Consider the following 16,082-nt stretch of genomic DNA (forward strand, 5'->3'; position numbering starts at 1 on the left):
AAGCCAAGGAAGGACCGCAGTTCGGTCCCCTGGCATCCCATATGGTCCCCCAAGCCAGGGGCAATTTCTGAGTGCTTAGTCAGGAGTAATCCCTGAGCATCAAACGGGTGTGGACCGAAAAACCAAAAAAAAAAAAGCTGGAGTGGCCATATTAATATCTTATGACACAAACTTTGTACTCAGAAAGTTATAAGGGACACAGATGGTCATTTTGTACTAATCAAAGGATATGTATAACAGGAAGAAATCACTTTCCTAAACATATATGCACCTAATGGGGTAACAGCAAAATATTTAATACAATTGTTGAGAAATTTGAAAGAAGACATCAATAGCAATACAAAAATAGGAGACCTCAACACTATATATATGCACTCCATCCCAGAAAACCGGATGCATATTCTTCTCCAGTGCACATGGGTCATTTTCCAGGATAGGTCATTCTCTGTAACCCGTCCCCTCAACTTCCTGCAATCTTACCTGAATGGGAGGGGTCTGTTGTTGTGAATAAAGGGGTTGCCTCAGGGTTGAGGAAGAATGAGCAGTAGATTGAGGAAGAGAGAAGCCTGAGAAGGACACAGGATATTCAGAGCAGAGATAGGATTAGATGCAAGGCAGCTGTAGGAGGCTGCTTAAAATGTTAGTTTAGAAGCCACACATGGTGGCTAAGGCCTATTAGTAACAAAGCTAAATGTCTCCTGATATCTGACTGCTGTGGATCAGTTCCTCACCTCAGGTCTGAACCCTCAGACCCGCTGGCAGGAAGAGGTTGCAGGCACTGGGCAGGCTGAGAAAGGCCTCACCATCCAACTACCATCATCCACCACCCTCCAGGACTCTTATTAATTTGATTAATTCAACAATTCTCCACATGCTGGCTCATAAAACATATATCCATAATGTCAAGAGGATAGAAATTGTACAGACAACCTTCTCAGATCACAAAGTACTAAAATTAGAAGTGAACTATAAAGGGTTATAGAAGAAAAACTTTAATACCTGAAAATTAAACAGCACACTGCTGAACAACCAGTGGGTCAGAGATGAAATAAAAGAGGAAATAAAAACATTTCTGTAAACAAATGACAAGGAAGACACAAACTATCAGAATTTATGGTGCACAGCAAAATCAGTACTAAGAGGAAAATTTATAGGGCCCGGAGCAGTGGCGCAAGTGGTAGGGTGTCTGCCTTGTACAAGTGAGCCTAGGACAGACCACGGTTCAATCCCCTGGCGTCCCATATAGTCCCCCAAGCCAGGAGCGATTTCTCAGTGCATAGCCAGGAATAACCCTGAGCATCACTGAGTGTAACTCAAAAACCAAAAACATAGAAAAAAAGAAGAAAAAAGAAAAATTTATAGCTTTCCAAGAACACATCAGAAAGGAAGAAGGGGCCTACATAAATAGGCAGAGCCTTCAAAATGACAAAGCTTTTAAAATTAAAAAATGATCAACAAAAGGAGCTGAATATATAGGTAGATAGAAGGAAATAATAAAGCTCAGAGCAGAAATAAATGAAATGGTAATCAAAAACAATTCTAAATATCAACGAAAGCAAAAGTTGGTTCTTTGAAAAAATAAACAAGATTGATAAACTACTAGCAAAACTCACAAAGAAATGGAGAGAGAGAAACTTAATAAAACAGATTAGAAATGAAAAAGGTGATATCACTACAGACAATGCAGAGATTCAAAAAGTTATTAGAGACTATTACTCTGAGAAATTCTATGCTACAAAATGTGAGAACTGGAATGAAATGGAAAAATTCTTGAACTCCTACAATCATCCACAGTTAAACCAGGATGATCTAGCATATTTAAATATATGCATCACTACTAAGGAAATTGAAAGAGTAATCAAAAGTCTTCCCAAAAACAAAAGCCCAGGCACAGATGAATTAACTAATGAATTCTCTCAAATCTTCTAGAGGAACTACTACCAATCCTTTCCTGAAAAATCAGGAACACTCACAAATAGTTTTTATGAGGCTAACATCACCTGATACCAAAATCTGACAGAGATGTTGCAAGAAAAGAAAACTACAGACCAATATCCCTGATGAACACAGATGCAAAGATCCTCAACAAAATTCTGGCAAATAGGATCCAATGCCTCATCAAGAAAGTCATACACCATGACCAAGTAGGATTTATCCCAGGAATTTAAGGATGGTTTAACATACGTAAATCAATCAACATAATATATCCAAAAAAGAAATATTAAAATCATATGATCATATCAATAGATGCAGAGAAAGCATTTGATAAGGTCCAACACGCATTCTTGATAAACATTCTCATCAAGATGGGAATGGAAGGACTTTTCTCAATATAGTCAAGGCCATCTACCACAAGCCAATGTTAAATATTATTTTTTTCTTAATATCTTTATTTAAACACCTTGATTACAAGAAGTTGGTTTTCAGTTATGTAAAGAACACCCCCTTTTTCCAGTGCAACATTCCCACAACCAACGTCCCAGATCTCCCTCCTCCCCACCTCACCCCCACCTGTACTCTAGACAGGCTTTACACTTCCTCATTCGTTCACATAGTTATGATAGTTCTCAGTGTAGTTATTTCTCTAACTGCACTCACCACTCTTTGTGGTGAGCTTCATATTGTGAGATGGACCTTCCAGCCCTCCTCTCTTTGTCTCTGAGGATTATTGCAAAAATGTCTTTTATTTTTCTTAAAACCCAATGATGAGTGAGACTATTCTGTGTCTATCTCTCTCCCCTTGACTTATTTCACTCAGCATAATAGATTCCATGTACATCCATGTATAGGAAAATTTCATGACTTCATCTCTCCTGACAGCTGCATAACATTCCATTGTGTATATGTAACACAGTTTCTGTAGCCATTCATCTGTTGAAGGGCATCTTGGTTGTTTCCAGAGTCTGGCTATTGTAAATAGTGCAGCAATGAATATAGGTGTGAGGAAGGAATTTTTGTATTGTATTTTTTTGTTCCAAGGGTCTACCCCTAGGAGTAGATTATTCTTTTTTTTTTTTTTTTTTGGTTTTTGGGCCACACCCGGTAACGCTCAGGGGTTACTCCTGGCTATGCACTCAGAAGTCGCTCCTGGCTTGGGGGACCATATGGGACACCGGGGGATCGAACCGCAGTCCGTCCAAGGCTAGCGCAGGCAAGGCAGGCACCTTACCTCTTGCGCCACCGCCCGGCCCCAGGAGTAGATTATTCTTTTTTTTTTTTTTTTGGTTTTTGGGCCACACCCGGTGACGCTCAGGGGTTACTCCTGGCTATGTGCTCAGAAGTCGCTCCTGGCTTGGGGGACCATATGGGAAACCGGGGGTTCGAACCGCAGTCCATCCAAGGCTAGCGCAGGCAAGGCAGGCACCTTACCTCTAGCGCCACCGCCCGGCCCCAGGAGTAGATTATTCTTAATGGTGATAAACTAAAAGGCTTTTCTCTAAATTCTGGTACAAGACAAGGCTGCCCTCTCTCACCACTCCTATTCAACATAGTGCTGGAAGTTCTTGCCATAGATATCAGGCAAGAAAAAGATATCAAGGGCTTCAAGATAGGAAAGGAAGAAGATAAGCTCTCACTGTTTGCAGATGACATGATAATATATGTGGAAAACCCTAAATACTCTACCAAAAAGCTTCTAGAAACAATACATTCATATAGCAAAGTGGCAAGTTACAAAATTAGTGCACAAAAATCAATGGCCTTATACACAAATAATGATAGAGAAAAAGTGGACATTAAAAAAAAAACAACCCTGAGGCCGGAGTATGGCATGGAGTGGTAAGGAGTCTGCTTGCCAAAGCTAGCCTACGACAGACTGCAGTTCAATCCCCGGCATCTCATATGGCCCCCAAGCCAGGAGTAATTTTTGAGCACATAGCCAGGAGTAGACCCTGAACCTCCCCAGGTGTGGCCAAGAAAACCAAAAACAAACAAACAAACAAAACCCAAAAAACACCATTCACATTAGTGTCACACAAACTCAAATATCTTGGAGTCAACTTAACTAAAGAAGTGAAGGACCTATACAATGAAAAACTATAAAACCGTGCTTCAAGAAATAAAAGAGGACACAAGGAAATGGAGACACATACCCTGCTCATGTATTGGCAGGATTAACAGTCTAGCCCTTATGGAAAACAATATTGAGATTCCTCAAAAAACTGGATATTGAGCTCCCCTATGATCCAGATATGCCACTCCTAGGGATATACTCTAGGAACACAAAAATGCCATATAAAAATCCCTTTCTCACACCTATGTTTATCACAGCACTATATACAATAGCCAGCCAGACTCTGGAAACAATCAAGATGCCCTTCAACAAATGAATGGCTAAAGAAACTGTGGTACATATACACAATGGAATATTATGTAGCTGTCAGGAGAGATGAAGTCATGAAATTTTGCTATACATTGATGGACATGAAGACTATTATGCTGAGTAAAATAAGTCAGAGGGAGAGAGAGACACACACTCAGAAGTCTCACTTACCTATGACTTTTAAGAAAAATAAAATGGCCGAAGCAGTGATGCAAGTAGTAGGGCATTTGCCTTGTGTGTGCTGACCTAGGACAGACCATGGTTCGATCCCTGACATCCCATATGATCCCCCAAGACAAGAGCAATTTCTGAGCGCATATCCAGGAATAACCCCTGAGTGTCACTTGGGTGTGGTCCAAAAACCAAAAAAAAAAAAAAAAAAAGAGAATATAAAAGACATTATTGTAATAATGCCCAGATATGAGGGCTGAGGAAGGACCAGCTCACTATATGAAGCTCAACTGAGAGTGGAGTGAGTGCAATTAGAGAAATAATACAAATAATAAAAAGGATGGGGCTGGAGAGATAGCATGGAGGTAAGGCGTTTGTCTTTCATGCAGAAGGATGGTGGTTCGATTTGAATCCCGGCATCCCATATGGTCCCCTGTGCCTGCCGGGGGCGATTTCTGAGCATGGAGCCAGGAGTAATCCCTGAGCGCTGCCGGGTGTGACCCCCCCCCACAAATAATGAAAAGGCAGAAGAAAATGGAAGGCATAATTCTCCCATTTTGAGGAAAGTATTCTGTACTGATACAGACTCAGTAAAATTATAAAGAAAAAGAAAAAAACTAAGGCACATTTTAATCAAAATAGAAATAACTGTTAGACAGACAGCAGCCAAAGAGAATGAAAGCTTCATATGCAAAGAAAATAATAAAATTTACATTTTTTATGTGAAAATCTACAAGAAGATAATAGAATGACATATTCAAAGTACTGAATGAAAACATTTCCAACCAAGAATCCTCTACCAGGCAAGATTTTCACTCACATTTTGGGAGAAATTAAAAAGCACTGTATCACAAACAATAGCTGAATTTATTTGTTATATCTAAACCCAAATGGCAAAGAGTATTGAATGTCCTATCGAAAAAATGGCAATAAATTTCTTTAACTGTAATGTGCCTAAATGTCAAAACCTCTTCTATGAAAAAGAACAGGCTTAAGTATGCTTAAAAGAGACATACTTAAATTCTCACAGTAAACCTGGGCTCAGAGTGTAAAGTTGAAAAACAATTCTACAGACCAAGAGTGGACCAAAATAACATTTAAACTGAAGGTTTTAAGAGATCAGGTGGATATTGCATGGCCAGAGCCTTAATACAGAGATTATGGAGTTTGTCCTGTATTCATCAGACCCTACTTTGATCCCTGAACTTTAGGGGACCCTTAAACATCACTAGACATTATCTCTGTGCATTTCATTGGTGTAGCCTAAAAATCAAAATAATTCCCCTAAAATGATTACATTACATACATTAAAGGCACAAGTACAGCAAGTGAACTTAGGTCTTACCAACATTTTGCACCAGATATTGTGCAGCAATGTTTATAAAGAAAATGCTAATAGACCTGAGAAGGCCCATCAATGACATTAGTAGTGAGAGACTTAAACACCCACTCTCATTAAGTACTACAACAAAACAGAACATCAGTCAAAGAATAAGTAGGATTAATAGATACCTGAAGGAACCTCATCCTCACAAAAATCAGATGCACATTTTTCTGCAGTGTTTCTGCATGAAACTCTGGTCATGAATAATATGCATGAGCATAATTGGAATGTCCTAAAAGTCATGAAAATAAAATATTATGTGTTTTTCATACCACAGGGTAGAAATTAATTTTAAAAAGAGTATCAATATTTAGAGACCAACAATTTAGAGAGATAACATGCTGAAATATGTGTATCCACGAGGTTTGAGTATCCACAGGTCATGAAAATATAAATCATAGTATATGTTTCTTTTCAGGTTACAGTTCTTTGAAGTTCAAAATTAATTCTAAAACAAATGTTGATAGTCTGTATTTTAATTATCGTTTGTTTTAAGGAATATTTTATTTTTCTTTGTTTCCTAGTTTGACCAACTAGTAATTTAACAGTATTCTGTTCAGTTTCCAAAAGTTGCAGTTTTTAAACACTTATTTTGCAGTTTATTTTGTATTTTAAATTTTATTTAATTGCAAAATGAAACTTTTCAGTATCCTGCAACATGAATGGAACTGAGGATATAAGGTTAGAGGAAATAAGTCAAAGAACACAAATTAAGGATGATCTTATTCAATTTGTGATGTATAAAGAAGTAAACAAAGGAATATATAGTGTCAAGTGATCACAAATCCTTGGCCTCAGATTACAAAACAGTGTTTGCCAAGCAGTTAAGAGAGGAAGTGCATGCAGGAAACGGAAGAGACAGACTAGAAATGATTTAAGTAGAGTGATGAAAGGTGTTGGGCGGTATGATAGAGGTGAATGGGCAGTGACTTTCTACATCAAAACTATAAATATTAAAACTACTGCAAACATATTATCTTAACTACAGTATTAAAAAATTTAAGATGAAAATTTGGTTAGTCAGGTCAGAGGAAGGGCAAATGAAATAATCAATAACTTAGACATGCATGAGATCACAGGCGATGTTTTCAAGGCCATTTCTGTTCTGTGATACGGAAATAAATGAAGCTAAATTGTGCTTAAAGAGTAAAAGAGTGGGCTGGAGAGTTAGTATAACAGGCAAGGTGTTTTTCTTACTTGAAGCTGATGACTTTGATCACGTATCCCCCCACATCCCAAATGGTCCCTGGAGTCCAACAGGAGTGATCCCTGAGTGCAGAGCGAGGAGAAACCTCTGAGCACCACTAGGCATGACCAAAACAAAAACCAAACCAAACAAAAAAGAACAAATGGTCATTCAAAACTAGAAAGTGTGGGTCACTCAATTATTTTAATAGAGAAGAGAAAGGGCAAAGAAGATATTCTTTTTTTTTTTTTTTTTTTTTTGGTTTTTGGGCCACACCCGGTAACGCTCAGGGGTTACTCCTGGCTATGCGCTCAGAAGTCGCTCCTGGCTTGGGGGACCATATGGGACGCCGGGGGATCGAACCGCGGTCCGTCTCCTAGGCTAGCGCAGGTAAGGCAGGCACCTTACCTCCAGCGCCACCGCCCGGCCCAAAGAAGATATTCTTGAGGAAACAGAATTGATGTTCTAGTTAGGCTATAATTTGTCATATAAACCAATACATACATTAGTACTCTTTTATCTGTTAGTAGCAGTATGTCTGTCTCCAACTGTTATTTCTCTGGTTCTTCTGACTATTTCTTAAAGGCATATATCTAAAGTATTTTTTACCTTTGGACCTGTTCACCAACCTGGCAGAGAAAGATATAAAAACCTACCCTGGAAGTACACTTCAAGATCTGCCCCTGGCATGTTAAGTTTTTCCTTTCCCACTTTCTCCCTTATAAAACTTAGGTGCTTTTCATTTTGGATTCTTTTCTACCCTTCGAACTTCTAATTTTCATGCTTTTATACCTTTAAACATGTTCTTTGCTTTGCCCAGACACCCCACCTGAGTTCTTTATAATTTTTTTTCTCTTTTTTAAGATCACACAAATGTCATTTCTTCTTCTTCTTCTTTTTTTTTTTTTCTAAGCCTACAGCACACGGTATTCCCAGGCAGTCTCCCATCCAAGTACTAACCAGGCCCAACCCTGCTTAGCTTCCGAGATCAGACAAGATGGGGCGTGTTCAGGGTGGTATGGCCATAGAGCACAAATGCCATTTTTTGCAACCACTCTGATTTCCTCTCTTTCTCATGTAGGAATTTATCTATTTTCCAATTGTAGTTTTTATGTTATTTCATTGATATTAATATAGAATCAAGATGCAGGCTCATCTCTTAGCAAAGTAGTTACAGAGATAATTTCTGAAACTTCGACATTTTTTCTTATTCCTTATTATCAAGTGCCTCAGAGATGAAAATATTAACATTGCCTGCCCTTGAACACATTACCATCTAGCTCATCACCTGCTATCTAGTGACTCTGTGACCTTTATGGTGTGTCTCCTTATCAACTTGAAGATGGACAATTTGTACATGTAGATATGAAGCCAAAAAGATAGAACACGGGTTAAGATACTTGTCTTGCATACAATCAAACCTGTTTGATCCTTGCCATATCATACTAAAGGCCCACCAGGAGTAATCCCTGAGTACTGCCAGGGGTAGTCCTAAAAAAACAAACAAACAAACAAACAAACAAACCCTAAAAGATGGGTATTATTAGTTTGTAGGTTGACAAATATGATATCATGAGTATTAACCCATTTTAAGTCATTATCAAAAATAAGATTACAGTCTCTCCTGTAGAGAAGGAAAATTTAATCACCTTCCTTTGAAGCAAGTAATTATGCAGACTGATAAATGTTATCATCCCTAAAGTGATCCTTTTTAGTATTCCCACAGCGGCACTCCGATCTGTCCTGTGTTTCAGCATCCTTTTGTATTAACTTCTGTGATTTCATTTATCACACAATATTTTTCTCCACCATGTTTAGCATAAGAGTTGAATGTTAATAGTATGTAATTTATATTCAGGCAGGTTGGGTATTAATTGTTGCTCTGTTATTTTGTAGATTTGTGACTTGTCTGATTATTTAATGCCCCTGAGAATGAGTTGGATGATATATAAATGGTAGCCTTATTAGAAAAACACAGGATTTAAACAGAATACTATGGTAAGTTGCTAGATAGATATGTACATATCTCAAGTTATTCATTAAATATTTGTTCATTTTATTTCATTGAACAGTATAGTAAAGTTCTCAAATCATTTTTCTGCCTCTAATGCTATGAACTATTGGGGAAATAAAATTATATCATTGATTTTATTTTTATTTAGTAAAAAGGATTATAGTTTGAGCCTGCTGTGAACCTCAGTGTTTGATGACTGAAGGACTAGCATATTTGTGTTTAAATAGAACAAATTGAATTACAGAATAAACAGCTATAGTAAGTCCTGTAGTGTAGTATTTTTCAACAAAAGCCATTATCCCTGCCAGCCAAATGCAGAGATGCAACAAAGCTTCTATATTTATATTTTTTATTAAAAACAAAATGATTAATTTTAGAAGTTAATTTATTGTATTCATCACAGTGTCCAAAATTAAATTAAATAGACTGGTGCTTAGAAATATTTAAGACTGGCTTATTGAAAGAAGTCAGTAATTTTAGTGCATTTTCTTTGTATGAGTCTATAGTTGTAATTTTCTAGCAAGAAATCTAAAAGGGTTTCACAGTGCCATTTCTCCTGATACATTATTTTAGAGATCTTATGCTGGTTTATGATTACTTTCAGAAATTAAATTCTATACTACAATATTTATCAACTATGGTAACAGTAACAATAGTATATGCATGTTGTGTCATTTTTATAAAATTGAGAACATACTTTGGATTTTATTGTTTTTAAAATGGGTTTTTAATCTAGCAGTATATCAAAAACACTTAAATAGAAACCACATACTCATATTACTTGTTTTAAAATATTTTTATCCATTTACAATATTTCAAAGCTTTTATTTAAACAAAGACCTGCCATGTCACCAATATACGTTATTGCATGAGATTTCTTATTCAGTTAAATTTTTCCTTAGAATATTTATTTCCTTAGAATAAATATTTCCTTAGAATATTCCTTAGAATATATCCAAAAGTATGAATAGCCATATATTATCAAATCACCCTACAGAAAAAAATTAATAGCATATAGTCTTAATAAACTAGGTAAACATATTCATTTCTCAACTCTTTTCTATGTTGTGTTTTATGTCTTCAGTAATTTCCAGTTGATAGAAGGATATATCTTGAGTTTTTAAACATTTATTTAAATATAGTACAAATAAATAGATATTAAAAACATTAAGTATGTGGTTAAAATAGTTATAAGTATTCATCCCCCTTCTAATGAATTACCTATTTAAATATATCATTTATTTTTCTAAAATTCAACCTTTTTCTTGTTAATTATAATATTAATTTATGTATTATGCATGTCAAGCTTAGTCCATAAAAGAAGTATATGAAGCATTGATCATAAAAAATTCTTTGATATCTTTGTGTTTCATTGAATTTGAAGTGAAGTCCCTTCTCTTTCTATATCATAGTATTGTATGATTTATAATCAATCTGATTCTACATGGTTTCATTGACAGTTTAGTAACTAACAGAATCAAAAGTATTTCACAGACATTTGAAGTTATCCTGTAGCCTGACTCAAACTAAATCGAAGATGAACAATTGTCAATACATCATTTCCAGAAATTATATATATGTACTCCTCATCACCATTTTAAAAACACAAACCATTTTTGACTATAAAATTCTCTTATATTTCTTCATTTAATAGGTTATTTTTCAGTTTTCCATATTTTCAATTCTTATTGTCCATATTTTAATGCTCTTCAGCTCCCACACCTCCGATGAAAGAAAGGTCAGCTATGACCCTGTTTTCATTCCTCATCTTTCATTTGCCTTTCATCCTCTTGACCACATTGTTGAGTTTCTGTGCTCCATGACACCACTCCCCCTTTTTGTTTTTCTTAGTTTCTCTATAGGTTCTTTTTAAGATTTAAATTTCTTAAATAGTTATGATTTTCAATTTGCTTGATTCTCATCTCTTGTCTTTTCTTATTTTGTTGGGAGGGGGGAGTTTATCTAATCACAGGCTGCAAGCCTTCTTAGTTTCCAGAAGTTACATACAAACCTACTATTTTTGCTAGTGTCACACCTCATTTTTTACATACTGGTGCCACTTCAACCCTTTCAGAAATTAATTTATAATAATATTGTTTTATGTATTTTGTATAATGCTTGCTTAGTCCACAAGAGAAATATAGAGTTGTATGTAAATATTTTGCTCCTTCCTATTTCCAAAGATGCTGCTGCTCACCTACTTCTATAAGGACAAATAAAATTGTCAATTCTGCTTCCTAAATATCTTTGAAACATATGTTGTATTGCTCTGGGTATTTGCGTGTAGTAATACAACTAACTCACAGTTTATTCTAACATCCCCTTCAGATTTCGTCTTTCTGAGAAATCTCACTAGCCTGTAATTTGTGTTAGTAACTTCTAAAGTAAACTTCACTGCATCTAGATTTTCTAGCATAGCATTTGACACATTTGTTATTGCTCCTTTGGTTTTTTCTCTTATGGTATATGAAAAACAATCAATAAAAACGTTGTTCTTTAGGAGGCTGAGAGACAGTACAGCTGGTAGGGCACTTGATTGCGTCTGGCCAACCTGGATTCAATATCCAGCTTCAGATATGGTCACCCACACACTGTCAGAAGTAATTCCTGAGCAGAGCACCAGAAGTAATCTCTGAGCATTGTTAGGTGTGGCTCCAAACCAAACCAAAAATAATAATAATAACTCCAACAACTTCATCCTTTAAAAATCATAAACATTGGGGCCAGAGCACAGCGGTAGGGCGTTTGCCTTGCACTGGGCTGACCAGGGACAGTCGGGTTGAATCCCCTGCATCCCATTTGGTCCCCCGAGCCAGGAGCAATTTCTGAATGCATAGCCAGGAGTATTACTTCCTGAGCATCACAGGGTGTGGCCCAAACACCATCCCCCCAAAAAAAAACCATTATAAATATGATTGTTTATGCAACCTTTAGTAATGATACATGATAATCTATAGATATTCTAGAGTCTAATACATTTTAATATAAATAAATATCTATGGAACTATGATAAAAGTAAGTAATTATTATTTTTATTGTAGAACCCTCTCCAAAATTATCTGTCTCTGTCAATGTTTATTTTCGTCTTAATGCCCAATTGAGTCCTAATCTGTATTTTTTTAAATAATGTTTCAATATTTCACAGGTACAAAAGCTCATTTGTTTTAGTTGTCAAGAAATACTCCACAGAAGCTTTGGTATAGAAATTTTTGCATATATTTTTGCTGTCATTTTTAAAAGTATATCTTATTGTGGAGAAACAACTAATATGAGAGTCTCTTAATAATTTTAAATACATAATGCAATTTGTTAAAATAGGAATGATGTTCTAAATTGATAACCAGTTATCTTAGCACCATTTGTTAAATATATATAAAATCCAAAATCCATTCCTGATTTAACTATCTTTAGTATAGTATTAAACAGCAATTGACTATATATACACATAAGTATGTATATAAACGTTTGCATAAAGATACAAATAACGTTTTTTATATTCTGGGTTCTTCCATATTTCACTTATCTAAATGTCCATTATAAAAATTGTACACATTGTTAATTAGATTCATTCTATAAAATATCTTAAAGTCATACAGTTTGACTTCTCTAAATTTTATTATTTTTCCAAATAGCTCTGATTTTTGGAGTTGTTGTTCTGCTTATATTTTGTTTTGTTTTTGTCATGCTCGAAATCAAAGCTAGACTTCAAACAAGTGTTCTACTACTTATATGTAGCTTCTGTAGTTCAAAAATAGTTCTGATTCAAATGAAGAAATCACACAGTGGGTAGAACTCTTGTCTTTTTTTTTTTAGCAAAGTGGTAGGGCATTTGCCTTGCATGTGGCCAACTCTGGATAGACTCTGGTTTGATTCCCTGCATCCCATATGGTCCCCAGAACTCTTCTCTTATGTGCAACCCCAGAATCCCGTAAGGTTCCCCATTCCCAAGCCTCAACAGAAGTAATCCTTGAGCACTGCTAAAGTTATTTTAGGTTCATACACTTTTAATAATATTGTCTTGTTAATGTGATGGTTCCTTCATTACTATAAAATTACCTATTTATGTTGATCTTTTGACATTTCCTTTAATTTATATTAATGTATTTCACAGCTTTCTAATGATTCCTAACTGCATGACATGTATTTTATGCTCTCTAAACTATTTATGATAGATAATATATTAAGGGTATTTTTTTGTAGACAGCATATAGCTTAAACTTAATTTTTAAGCTCAGTCTGACAACCTCTGCTTTTTTAATTGGAGTGTTTAAATCAGTTGAATATATTATAGTTATGATTTTTCTAAGCTTTTGTGTCATTGTACTCTCTATTTTCCATTTGTTCTATATTTTATATGCATGAATTATCCAACTTTCTGGATTAATTAAAATATTTTTAAACATTCCATAAAATCTTCTTAAGCAATCTTCTTTGCTTATTAGCCAACTTCTTTGTCAAAATCTTTCGTCAGTTGTTGCATAATACGCATTTCTGATCTATCACAACTGACCTTCAGTTATCACAGCTGAAGGCATGTAATGAATTATTTTATATTCTATAACCTTATGCCTACACTTTATTTCTTCTATTTTATTGCCAACAACTTTTTTTTCTCGTATCTGTCCCTCTTTGGACCTGCACCAGTGCAACCATGCACAGCACCACAGCCTGGCAGGCAGCATGATCACAGATAATGTGGTGCTAGGATGGAGAAGCTGAATGTCACTCAAACTCTGGTTCAGCTTTCAGTGACAAGTCTTTGCAGGCAATGAGAGGACTCAGCACTGCCAACAACTTTTTATCTACCTGTATATTTAACCTGTGATGTTAATGTTATCACAAATTGTTTTTATCACACTCTTATTTTGTTTAAATATATAATTCCACTGATTATAAATAAGTTTGATTTGGTTTTTGGTTTTTGGGCCACACCTGCGACACTCAGGGGTTACTCCTGGCTGTGTGCTCAGAAATCACTCCTGACTTGGGGGACCATATTGGACGCCAGGGGTTGAACCCAGGTCTGTCCTGGGTCAGCCGTGTGCAAGGCAAATGCCCTACCAGTGCGCTATTGCCCCAGTCCCAAATTCTCGTTTTTTTAACTAAATTTTTTTTTATTTTTAATTTGACAAGTTTAAAATTACTTTACTAGAAAATCTTTAATTATATTGCTTTGATTTTGAAAAATATTTTTCTACAAATGTTGGTTGTCAGTTTTTACAATTTTCGATATTATCTGTCTTCTACCTTGCATAGATTTAATGAGATTCCTGCAATCCTTCTTTGTTTTACTTTACATCATCTTTCCTCTCAGTCTTTCTTGATGTCTTTAATACTTTTATGACTATCAATGATATTGAAAATTTTACTTCTTTCATGAATCTACTGATTTATATTTTCCTTAAAATTTAGAAACTTTTTAAAATAAGTTATTTTACTTAAGATCATGTATTACATGGGGCCTGAGTGGTGTCACAAGCTGTAAGGCATCTGCCTTGCCTGTGCTAGCCTAGGACAGACCACAGTTCGATCCTCTGGAGGCCCAAAGATCATGTATTACATAATTGCTCAAAATTTGTTCCAAGACCAGTTTCACCACCAATGTAAAATCCCCTCCACCATAGTCTTCAGATTTCTAGATTCCCAAGCCTACCCCCTTGACAAGGACAAAATAATATATTTTATATTGTTTGTTTATATATAAGTGGTAATACAATTATTTTTAAAGGGAGTGCAATAAGAAAATTTATGAAAATTAATTTTATCTTTCAGTGAGATCATAAAATCATTATCAGAAGATTTGCTAAGTAATTTATTGCTAGTTTATTATACTTTGTAGTAAGTATTAGGTGGATTTGAATTCATGTTGATATCTAAGTTGGTGTATTCCTACTGGGATAACAGAACTGAAAAAAATAGAGTTATTGCTCATTATGTGATCTCATTGAGGAATTCCAAGCTCAGTAGCTAATATTACAGCTTTGTGGAGTATGTTTTAAGCTGCCAGGACTTGTGGAAATATACAAAAGGGTGAGGGTGGGATGTCCACATTCACTCCATCAAAGTCTTAGATATGTTAGTCCATTAACATACCTGGAGTTTTGGTTTGTTTGGTGTTTTGCAGAGCTCCATAGTGGTGACTCTGGTTCATTAGCAAAAACAGCAGTTATGGGTAGTGGAGGCAGCTGGCATGACTTCAGCATGGCGTGGACTTGGCTCACACATCCCCAGAGATTGTTGTTTAAAACATTATTTTTCATTGCAATTAGTTTATTTCTATTCTTTCTCTCTCCTCTTTTCCTGAGATTACTTTTGCCTATATAATATGTGTTTTAATACCACAGTCCCCAAAATCATTAAAGTTCTTTTTAAAATTTTTCTACTCATTTTTCATAGTTTTGGTTGCTGTCTTTGTTGCCTTATTTTACTTTGTCATTATATATACAAGGAGATTAATTCAGCCTAGTAAATTTTTATTTTAGATGTGCTTTTTTATCTTATATTTTAATTTTTCTTTTGTTTTATTTTTGTTACATTTTCCACTATTCACAATATTAACTGTTTTTCTTTAAGTATTTTACATACTGATAATCTTTTAATCTTGTTGTTTATTAATATATTCGATTTGTAGTTTTGGGTTTGTTTCTATTGGCTGATTTTTGTTTTAATAGTTTATCACATTTCCTACTCATTCCTTAATATTTTATTTTCTGTTGTATGTTTTGTATTAAGCATGTATATTATATACATTTGTACTTTGTGGAATCTTTTTTAATGCATGGGTTTTATTTTTAATATAAGTTGAGTTCTTTGCATTTCTATTTAATAATTTTGTTTTTCTTTTTAAATCTTCTAAGGCATATCTAATTTGTCTTTACTCTAGAACTGTTAAAAAGGTCTCATTCTTCATTAGGCTTTACAAAATGATTCAAGTAATCATTGAGGACCCCATTTTATTAAAAATTGAACAATGCTTAATTTCTCCATTATCTCTGCAAATTTTCGA

The 16,082-nt window shown here is 35.1% G+C and overlaps 1 protein-coding gene and 1 pseudogene across 1 annotated transcript in view; one reads left to right on the plus strand and one right to left on the minus strand.

Annotated features, from left to right (window-relative positions):
* AGBL4 (AGBL carboxypeptidase 4) overlaps positions 1 to 16,082 on the plus strand; it is a 1,193,307-nt gene that overhangs the window by 604,551 nt on the left and 572,674 nt on the right.
* Positions 7,974 to 8,092, minus strand: LOC126012815 (uncharacterized; annotated as a pseudogene).

Source organism: Suncus etruscus, chromosome 6 (genome assembly GCF_024139225.1).
Source record: "Suncus etruscus isolate mSunEtr1 chromosome 6, mSunEtr1.pri.cur, whole genome shotgun sequence".
In the NCBI taxonomy this organism is placed as follows: domain Eukaryota; kingdom Metazoa; phylum Chordata; class Mammalia; order Eulipotyphla; family Soricidae; genus Suncus; species Suncus etruscus.